Raw genomic sequence first — 12,021 nt, 5'->3', positions numbered from 1 at the left:
TTTCCTCTCTCACATTTAGGTATTTCATTCACTTTGAATTTATTTTTGTGAGTGGTGTAAGAAAGTGGTCTGGTTTCATTCTTCTGCAGAGACATGTAGAATTTATTAACTATCATGTACTTATTACGCACAAAATGTGCTCAATAAATTCTAAACAAGTTATCTTTAGAATGCAGAAAATGGATGCAAAGGTCAAAATAATAGACAATCTTATCCCATTTAAGTGTGAGCAAGCCCAACCCTTTTGGGTGATAGTACCCTTAGGAAACCTTAGGGAATCTGCTTTGTCTTGATGCTATAAATGATTGAGTTAAGTACTGTTGTAACTAAGAGGTAAATATTGGCCATGTTCATGTGGAAAAAGGGGGAGGAGTGTTTTGCAAAGTGATGCACTAAGGATAGCCCGATCATGGGCACATATAGAATGAATACAGCACAAATGTGGGAAGCACATGTATTGAGAGCTTTGAGCTTCCCTCCTTAGGATGCAATGCCTAGCACAGAATGGAGGATGAATGCATAAGATAACAAGATTCTTAAAGAATCTACACCCCAATAAAATCCAACAACAAACAAGCCATATAAAATGTTGAATGAGATGTCATCACAGGCCAACTGGATGACATCTTGATGCAAGCAGAAAGAGTGAGAGAGAACATGGGAGTGACAGAAGGAAAGTGTGGGAATACAAACAAGAATAACAGGGAGGACAACAGAACATCTGATTATAATGAAGACCCCTATGTAGACAGTGTGCTGTGGAGTGAGTTTGCTGGAATACCTCAAAGGATCACAAATGACAACATAGCGGTCAAAAACCATGGCTAGAAGCACAGCTGACTCCATCAGGGGAAAAGTATGAATAAAATACATCTGGGATACACAAGCATTCACCTCAATCTTCCTAGTATCAAACCAGAAGATTTTCTAATACTGTGGGCAGGGTAGAGATAGACAGGCCCATGTCAGTAAGGGACAGAATGGCCAGGAAGTAGCACATGGGCTTGTGGAGACTCTTGTCTATGTGGATGATGTGAAGGATTGTACAGTTGCCCACTATTCCAATCAAGTAGCACACATGAAAGGGGATGGAAATAAAATGATTAACATTCTTGGAGCCAGGAATCCCAGTGAGGTGGAATGAAACAAACCGTTCCATACTGGAGGTAGAGACTATCATGAGTCTGTCCCAAGTAGCCACTTTCCTACCACAAAAATGTGGATTCCTAGAAGGAAGAAAAACACACAGTATGGAGAACACAACTCATATTTCTAACTTAGTTTTTTTTTCTTTTCTCTTATTGTTTTGTAGACACATTATCTATACAGTTTGAAAAATGGTTTTGAAAAATTACCCAAAGTCACCACCCTCTTTTAATATATTACTTTTTAGTCTTTTAAATAGTTTATGGTCATTATGTTTTTTTCTGTCAATATTTTATTCTACTAATTCTGGATTTTGAGTCATTCACAGGATATTCTTCCCTCCTATAAATTTATAATGTATTGTCCTATCTTTTCTACTAATATTTTGATAAATTGGTTTGTTTTTATTTACTTGTAGATTCATCATTTACTTGCCATTTATTTTTGTGTATGTTATTAAGTATGGATATTTTCCAATACTCTGATCTCTCCATGTCAAGCATTAATTTTCCTCAGACAAGGACACTTTATAGAGAAGGAACATTGGAAGGGGCGCCTGGGTGGCTCAGTCCATTAAGCATCAGACTTTGGCTTAGGTCATGATCTCACAGTTGGTGAGTTCAAGCCCTGTGTTGGGCTATGTGTTGACAGCTCAGAGCCTGGAGCCTGCTTCAGATTTTGTGTCTTCCCCTCTCTCTCTGCCCCTCCCCTGCTTGTGCATGTTCTCTCTCTCTCAAAAGTAAATAAATAAACATTTTTTTAAAAAAAGAAGGAATATTGTAAAAAGTTTAGGTAATAAATGTATCATAAAAAATCCATTTTCCAATGGAAACACCTAGAAGACTAATCAAATCATATCATAGGATATAATGGATACTTGAAAAACATTGCACATGTAGTGAGTATGGTTACCAATTTGAAAGGGAAATAAATGAGCCCTCAAACTGGTTTAAATGGGACCCAGAAGCCCACAAACATCCAAGAATAAATAGCACTTACCTCACTTATTCAATATGGGTGTTTGGAGTTTGGTTTCCATTTCACATTCCCCACCCAACGTTCATTTATGTGTACGTATACTGCAATCAGACCAGAGTTTTACTTAAGTGAATTATTATCATTTTTTTGATTGATGTAATTGATTTGTGAGCTACATCAGCCTTGTTGATCCTGAAGCCTCCCTTTTGGTGTCACTGGAACTCAATTCTTTTTCTAACCCTCCTGTCTGTAGACATGGCATTGGGCCATCTTTAACAGATACAAGAAAAATATCAGCAATCACATTCTCATGATCCTAACTAATGAAGTTAGTACCCCCCACACCCTCAGACTGTGATCCAGTGGCCCATTATAATTGCAAATATCTGGTGCCATTCTCCTGGTTTTCTTATTTTTGCTTCTTTGCTCATTCAGTTTTAGTGTATTTCAGTTACAAACTGACTTAACTTTATGTCACAACATTTTACAGGTAATTAAACAATGTTTGAAAATGCTTACCACAGTCCTCTTTCCATTTGAATTTTTACATTTTAATTATCATATTTGTACCATAAAATATCTCCAATGACATCAAAAGAGAGGCATGTTATAGGTAAGTAGACTGAGGCTTAGAGACTTAAATGGTTTGCCTAAAGGCACACAGATGTAGATGGTAATTTCCCAGAATAGTGGTTGCATCACCTGTCTGGTTGCTGCAGCCTTGTGACTAGCTTGGTCAACATCCAAGTCCAGCCTACTACAGTGAGCAGTCCCTAATACCAAAGCAATGTTAAAATAAATTCAGTTCCTTCAGACGCTTCACTAGCTCAGTATTTTATTCATCTGTACTTTTGCTGCCATGCCTTCTTTCTATCACAACAAACACACAACATCTTATGTTTGTTACTAAAGCCCTCATCAGTTAACCATCTATGCCTTATTCCTCATAATGCAATGATTCTTTCATAAGAGAAATTTACCTATAATGGAGATCTTTACATAGTTAAAGAAGAAAAAAAGTTATCATTATCTAATTCCTTAAGTTTATTCATGAGTTATAATCATATCCCAATATCTAAGAGTATTTTTAGACTCTTTAAAATTATTTACACATTTATTATCATATTTGAACTACTAAATATCTATATGAGATCAACAGAGGCCATGTTATATATGAGTAGCCTGGGTTCAGAAATGTTACTGAGCAAACAAAATAATCATTAGAAGTAGAATCTAAGCCCCTGCTTCTAAAGCTTCTGTAACTTCTACTGAAACATGTTAACCCTATTTCAGAAAGTAGCCCCGATTCTGTACTGTGATGACCCTTAGTCACACACTAGGAATTAGAGTGATGGATATAATTCATAAATGGCCCTTCCTACTCAGACTGCAGAGCATGTTTTCCCAGCTTCCTTATGTAATTCCCTTGTGCTCTCCTGCAAATGCCCCCAAATTTTACCTGGGCAGGTGTTGTTTTTTCACTTTTCTTTACAATTTTACCAAAAAGATAGGTCTAGAACAAAACTGAGGGAGGCAGGTAGGTCGTGAAAGGAAAAGGTTTTGCTGGGCAGAGAAGGGAGTGAAGTGGAAAGAGCTCTAAGAATCTCCAACAAGAGTGAGGATGTATGAAACAGTCCACTGAATATCTCTGCTTGTATGTCTAAAAGGCACAACAAAGATCACATGGCCAAGAAAGAATTCTTGATAATTGCCTTAATATTTCCATTTTAGTAAATGTAACTCATGCTGCATAGCTGATCAAATATAAAAACTAGGCATTGTCCTTGATTATTCAAATCTTCTCACTTCAACCTAACCCACTAACATGTCCTCTTGTTCCTATGTCCAGAATATTTAACTAATTCACTTCTGCTTTTTATCACTACTATGATTTCTCTTCTAAACTATTTTATTAGCCATTTAACGCATCTAATTCTTTTCTTTTTTGAGCCATTCCCTCAAATGAATTTTCCTTATAGCAGTAAATTCTTAAAGACATCACCAAGGTAAATCATTCCTGTGTTTAAAATGTGTTATCTGCCGCCTACTGATCTCAGGATGAAAGGAAAGCCATTGCCATTACTCATAAGATCCTTCTTTCCAGTGTGTGGGGAAAGGAAGATGGATTTCTACATGTGATTTTGCCCCTACTCCCTTTCCTCTTTATCTTTTGCTCAAATCCCCCAGAGTACCTCTCAGAGAGTTTTACTATTTCCAGCCTCAAAACATTATTGTTCCCATTGTTCACCACATTACTGGCATTCTTTCTTTCTCTGTTTGTATAATAATCCAAGTCTCCTCATAATTCTATTCAAATAGTCTCTTTCCACTTATCTAAAATACTGCAACGTATCTCTTCTCATAGTACTCTGCCACATTATGTATTTTTTCCCACAAAATTCATTTTTTTTCACCTCAACCAAATCCTTATGTCCAACCACCCACAATCTCTTTTCTTTAACGCACATTTTCTTTCCCTTTTTCCATAGACAAATTGGTCATTGTTTTTCCTCCAAGCTTAGCCCTCCTCCCCCATAACAGACTTACTCAGGTCTATAGCCACTTGCATTTCCCCATTACTTAATTAACTTTCAGTGCCTTGCTTTCTTGCTCATGGAGTGCTCAAATTGGAGTTGGTGCTTCCTAAGCGGCATAGGAGTTACCAATTTATATATCTGAGACAAAATAAGCTTTTAGTTTTTCCTGGCTATAGATGGTTCCTGGAAGCCTGAGAGAACCATAGCCACTAATGCCACATAAGGAGTAGGGACCCATGGGCATAAGGGATGAATGTAGCTCAGGATGAGACAGTGGGGATTTCCACAGGAACAGAGACTGCCCAAGAAAGACTCAGGTGGATAAATTCGAGGAAACTCTGACTGTATCTCTGATAGCTGGCTGAGCTTAGATACACAGAGGAGTGGACACGTTCCAACTGAAAAGCCTTGAGTAGAACAAAAGGCTCTGTGGATACTAAAATTATACAACTGCTTCTGTTTTACAAGCAACAGAATCTCCACTCTATTTTGGGACTAGATTGCAACTCCCTTGAAATTGAATTTATGCATGGGCATCTCTGCTTAATTCAGTCCATCAGAGGAAGGCCGATGGAGTGATGGGTAGGAGAGTAGATGCATCAGTCCCATATTCTGAGCAAATTTTAGAAATGTATGATATCTGAATAATGGTTCATGCAGATTAAAACAGTATTAAATTCATTATGTCATTTTACATCACAAAATCCTGTGACATGCTCATCTTTTAAGTTGGCTCCTCCAAAACTTAACTAATAGTTTAACTTAACAATATGTAACTATATGACTCCTCAGTTTACAATGTTAATGGAAAGATTAAAAATTTGTAATTTTACTTGGGTTCAAATTCCAGTGCAATGAATTCATACTAGAATAGTTTTTAGGCAAATGAACTGAACATTCTTAGCTAGTTTTCTTAACTGTGTTATGGTATGATTACATATCAATAAAATTCCTTAAGAATTAAATTGGATATGAGAAACAGTATGGAGATTCCTCAAAAAATTAAACATATAATTACAATATGATCTAGTAATTTCACTACTTGGAATTTATACAAATAATACAAAAAACACTAATTCAAAAAGATATATGCACCCTAGATTTATTGAAGCATTATTTAGAAGAGCCAAATTATGGAAGAAGCCTAAATGTCCATCGATAGATTAATGGATAAAGAAAATGTGATATATATACATATATCCATTAATATAATGGAATATTATTCAGCCATAAAAAAGGAATGATATCTTGACATTTGCAACAACATGGATGGATCTGGAGGGCATGATGCTAAGTGAAATAACACAGTTAGAAAAGTAGCATATGATCTCACTCATATGTGGAATTGAAGAAACAAAACAAACGAACAAAGGGAAAAAAAAGGATATAGAGAGGCAAACCAAGAAACAGACTCTCAACTATAGAGAACAAATTGGTGGTTACCAGAGAGAAGGTGGGTGGGGGTGGGAAAAATAGGTGAAGAGAATTAAGAGTATACTTATCACAATGAGCACTGACTAATGTATAAAATTTTTGAATCATTGTATCGTACACCTGAAACGAATATAACATTGTATATTAACTATAGTGGAATTAAATTAAAATATAAAATAAAAACTCAAAAAAAGTATCAAATGGGATAATGCCTACAATACAATGAACATAACCCTCATATATGCTCAATACATATTTGTTTATCTCTTTTATTTATTTATTTATTTATTTATTTATTTATTTATTGTACAGAGATAGAGTATGTAAGATTTAGCCAGAATACATTATAGGCCATGTATCTTATTCTTAATGGAAATAAGATGTGAAGTTTCTTTCCTCTATTCCCTTTTTTCTCCAACGTGTAGTTAAATAAGTAGCAAAATGTTGACAGAATTTGATTTTGTTGGAAACTGATCCCTGGTTATGTCTGAAAGATTCAATATTATAATCAGTAAACTATGAATGTACAACAGTATTTGGGGATTGGTGTGGAATCTAATAAACTTATGACAATTCACTGGTTGTCTTAAATTTATACTGACATTATTGGACAGAAAAATAATAACACTCCCTTGCTTTCTTTTTGCTTCTCTTTTTTTTCATTCATTGAAATTATGGCAAATATAGAAAGATATGGCCTCTGCTAAGGAAAAATGTTAAAGGAGAAAGACGTACAAAAATATAAAATATAAAATGGCAAGAAATAAAAAACAAGTTCATGTGCCATATGGAATGAGGACAGATGTCAATGGTGGTTCAAAGTTCCTGGAATTATACTCTCACAGGAACTGATATGTAAGCAGAATCTCCAATTCTAACCAAGTTACTGAGGGCATGTATGTGTGAAGAAATACCACTGTGAACAAAGACACAGAGTTGTTACCTTCATCAACCAAGTAAATGACCAGTTCTCTATGCAGAGAGATATAGAAAAGGAATTTTAAGAGGATAGAAAAATTTAATGTCTTACAAGACATGGGAGGCCGCATCTTCTTTGTAATTTCCTGGTTTATATTTTTTCTGGTGAATACAATTGTAACTGCATTATTTATTTGCCTCTCTTAAGCTACACAAGTAACACAAGTATACTGAGTACATTGGCTCTGTTAAAAAAAAAAAAAATCAAACCACAGAGATACAACTACATTATACCTTTCCCATACTTTTTTTCCATCCATCCTACATTTAAGACTCCTAATTTGGGTACGTATTCTTTTAAATTGTTTTCTGGGTTTATATAATTCTCACTACAAATGTACATATATTATACAATTGACCTTTGGACGACATGGGTTAGAATGGCATGAGCCCATTTATACATGGATTTTTTAAACAAATACAGTACAGTATTATATATGTATTTTCTCTTTCTTATGATTATTTTAACATTTATTTTCTTGGGGTTCCTGGGTGGCTCAGTTTGATAAGCGGCCAACTCTTGACTTCAGCTCAGATCATTATCTCACTGTTCATGAGATCAAGCCCCATGTAAGGGTCTGTACTGACAGTGTGGAGCTTGCTTGGGATTCTCACTCTTTCTTTCTCCACCCCTCCCCTGCTTGTGCATGCTCTCTCTCTCTCTTTCTCAAAATAAATAAACTTTATTAAAAAAACACAAAATCATTTTATTTTCTCTAGCTTACTTTACTGCAAGAATATAGCATATAATAAATATAACATATAAAATATGTGTTAATCAATTTATGTTATCAGTAGAGCTAACAGTAGGTTATTAGCAGTTAAGTTTTTGAAGAATCAAAAATAATAGGCAAATTTTTGACAGCACAGGGCTCAGAGCCCCTGACCCCCATGCTGTTCAAGGATCAACTATATATCCACATATTCATCTGTTTAAATGTTCAAAAGAGAATATCCATCCCTAGGACCTTGAAGTACAAATGATCACAGTAAGCAGAAATTTTGGATATGAAACTTCAACAGCGTAAGTGGAAACACACGTGTCATCACTGTAACTCAATATCGATGCCCAGTTTGTTGTACGTATTCCAATCTTTTCTTCAATGGACCGTGAATTAAGGGTTATTTTTCCTGATCATAAGACTCCATAATCTTCAGGTGTCTATAATAGTAGTGAGGCAGGCAGACTAGGGAAGCGCTGGATATTTGAAAGAGTAACAAAAAAAAAAAATAGGGAACTGAGTCTGACATCTGACAGTTTGTGGTGATTAAGCCAACCTGTGACAGCTCTGCGGTTTCTCAAGACCGCAAGTAGACTTAACTGCAGCACGCATGCGCACAAAAAGCCAGTTCTGCACTAAATGACTGAGAATGACGCCTCCACTGGGAACGCCAGAAGACTCCTAGTAGGTCCTGGCCACATATGGAGTATCCGCAAGAGCAAAATTTGCCTCTGCATAGTACCGACCATAGAGCATGCGTAATACTATGTAGAGTTCCTAGATATCCCCTGCTATTCCCAGAACCCCATGGGAATATTTAGTCCCCAAATGATAACCTCCCATACGCATCAGAGCCTGACATCCACTTGGCATCACTTGGATTTTCTGAGTTTTCCCGCATTTCCACTTTGGGAGTGTGTACTTTTGCATTGTAATAAATCTTATGCTTATACTTTTTTCTAACTCGTCTTTGAATTCTTTCTCCAGCGAAGTCAAGAATCTGACATTGGTTGGTGGCTGAGATCTTGGGTCCTGAGAACTCTCCCAATGTATAAGTGGGTAGAGCAAAAGACCTAGAGCCTGCTTCATATTCTGTGTCTCCCCCTCACTCTGCCCCTCCCCTCCCTTGCTCACACTCTGTCAATCTCTCTCTCAAAACTAAGCATTAAAAATTAAAAATAAATAAAAATAAAAAGAAGAAAGCATGTGTGTATGGGAGGAGGGATAAGGCTATTTATTATGGGACCAGTATGACTTTCAAAATATCAACAAAACTAAATGTCTCCAAAACCAAAAAGCAACCATGGAATGGGAAAAGATATTTGCAAATGACATATTGGATAAAGGGTTGGTATCCAAAATCTATAAAGAACTTGCCAAAGTCAACACCCGAAAAAACAAATAATCCACTGAAGAAATGGGCAGTAGACATGAATAGACACTTTTCCAAAGAAGACATCCACATGGCCAACAGACACATGAAATGATGCTCAATGTCACTCAGTATCAGGAAAATACAAATCAAAACCACACTGCGATACCACCTCACACTGGTCAGTATGGCTAAAATGAACAACTCAGGAAACAACAGATGCTAGTCAGGATGTGGAGAAAAGGGAATCCTCTGGCACTGTTGGTAGGAATGCAAACTGGCACAGCTGCTCTGGAAAAGAGTGTGGACGTGCCTCAAAAAATTAAAAATAGAATTACCCTATGACCCAGCAATAGCACTAGTAGGAATTCATCCAAAGGACACAAGAGTGCTGATTCATAGGGGTACATGTACCCCAATGTTTATAGTAGCACTTTCAACAATAGCCATATTATGGAAAGAACCCAAATCAACTGATGAATGGATAAAGATGTGGTTTGTATATACAATGGAATACTACTTGGCAATGAGAAAGAATGAAATCATGCCATTTACAGCAATGTGGATGGAACTGGAAAGTATTATGCTGAGTGAAATAAGTCAGTCAGAGAAAGACAGATATGGTATGTTTTCACTCATATGGAACTTGAGAAACTTAACAGAAGACAGACCATGGGGGAAGGGAAGGGGAAAAAATAGTTACAAAGAGAGAGGGAGGGAGGCAAACCATAAAAGACTCTTAAGTACAGAGAATAATCTGACGGTTGATGGGGTGGTGGGGGAGAAGGGAAAATGGGTGATGGGCATTGAGGAGGGCACTTGTTGGGATAAGCACTGGATGTTGTATGTAAGCAATGAACCATGGGCATCTACCCCAAAAACCAAGAGCACACTTTACACACTGTATGTTAGCCAATTTGACAATAAATTATATCAGAAATAAATAAATAAATAAATAAATCCATATTCTTCAGTACTTTGAGTACTGAATAGAGTGTATTAACATGGTAATACATAACATACTATTAAAATTGGTTATCTTCTTACCTTTTTTTAATTTGAAGACAAAAATGAGGACTGATTTTTAAGGCCTAGCATTTTTGGCAGCATAAATAAAATACTGTTCAGCATCTGAAAACAATTTTTTTAAATAATAAATAAAAATTTTAAAAAAAAGAACGCATGGTGGGGGCGGCAGCGAGGCTGTTTATTATGGGACCAGTGGGACCAGTATGACTTTCAAAATGTTGTTCTATGATCTTTTTATATATAAAAAATGATCTTTATTTATTTTTGAGAGAGGGACAGAGACAGAGCATGATCAGGGGAGGAGCAGAGAGAGAGGGAGACAGAATCCGAACTAGGCTCCAGGCTCTGAGCTGTCAGCAAGGAGCCAGACGCGGGGCGCGAACTCATGAACCAGGAGGTCATGACCTGAGCCAAAGTCAGATGCTCAACAAACTGAGCCATCCAGGTGCCCCAATGTTGTTCTAAAATCTTAGGAAATGAGACAAGTATAGTCAGCCAATCACAGCATGGGGTGGGGGGAGGGGGAGCCAATCCAGAAGTGTGCAGAGTGGAGGAAAGGTCTTGAGGGGAAGTTTGGATGAATCTGACTGCTTAGAGAGGAGCTGAATGGAGAGAAAGCCATAAAGTTGTTTGACTAACTGGATATGTAAAAGGAAGTGAAGGAAGCTCACCATATAGGTTGTAACCACATTGTTGCAGGTCTTGCCTGCTGAGGTCCAGAGTGAGTACAAATTGTGTCCTAAATGGAGAGTCAGGAGCAACGCAAGGAGCTGTCGGTTTCCAGGCACACTGGCAACGGGCTCACCTTGTATTCACACTGAATGAACTTCATGTTGGTGCCAACGAACCTCCTTCTGTTCATTTCACAGCAAGTAGCACATCATCAAAAATTCTGGCTTTTCAATCTCAAAGTCCCACCCTGTAACTTGGCATGTCCCTAAACTATTAAGACTAAAATCTTAAAAAGAAAAGAAAGAAAGAAAGAAAGAAAGAACGAAAGAATGAAAGAAAAAGAAAAGAAGGTGGAGGAAATCTATTCTGTATCAAAAACCTTCTCTCACATCATTTCTCACTCTATTTATTGTCTTACAACTGCACTATTTCTTACTAAGTACCCCAATCCTAAGACTCATGCACATTCTTCAGCTTTCAGGTGGTATCACGATCTTCCAAATGGAAGATTTTTGGATTTTCATACATTTAACTCTGGATGTTGGTGCTCAGATATTTTCCCTCATTTAGCATCCACCCAAAGGTCATATTGAAAATTCCATATAGATAGATATACATGAATGTAAATATATGTGGAAATGTATTAGTAAAATTTAGCAAAGCTTCTCTATTGATAAATAAGGAGATATTCACAGAGATCACCTCAGGGCCTTACAATAACAAAACAAAATACTCTTGCACTTGTCTGTCCCTAAAGATACCTTCTATGTATTTGTTCAGGTGTAGCCCTTGCTGAGGCAGAGTAACTCAGAAAGAATATATGGTGCTGTGTCTTATGACAGAAATAACTCCTACCTAAACATTTATATGCATTGTAGTTTCTCCATAGGCTAAAGTTCCCTCATTTTGGCTTATGTAAATCATCAGACATTTTAAAATGTATGTTATTACTTATTTGCTTTATAGGAAAAACCATGAAGTGTGATTTAAATTAATATTAAGGGAATTAAAGTAGGGCGCCTGGGTGGCTCAGTAGGTTAAGCATCTGACTCCTGGTTTTGGCTCAGGTCATGATCTCATGGCTTTGTGGGTTCAAGCCCCATATTGGGCTCTGTTCTGACAGTGCAGAGCCTGCTTGGGAGTCTTTCCCTCT

At 36.8% G+C, this 12,021-nt stretch overlaps 1 pseudogene; it reads right to left on the bottom strand.

Annotated features, from left to right (window-relative positions):
• Positions 1 to 219: 219 nt before the first annotated feature.
• Positions 220 to 1,490, bottom strand: LOC113593733 (olfactory receptor 51G1-like; annotated as a pseudogene).
• Positions 1,491 to 12,021: the final 10,531 nt, after the last annotated feature.

This window comes from Acinonyx jubatus, unplaced genomic scaffold (assembly GCF_027475565.1).
Source record: "Acinonyx jubatus isolate Ajub_Pintada_27869175 unplaced genomic scaffold, VMU_Ajub_asm_v1.0 scaffold_57, whole genome shotgun sequence".
Taxonomy (NCBI): Eukaryota; Metazoa; Chordata; class Mammalia; order Carnivora; family Felidae; genus Acinonyx; species Acinonyx jubatus.
This window is presented reverse-complemented; position numbering and strand designations above follow the sequence as displayed.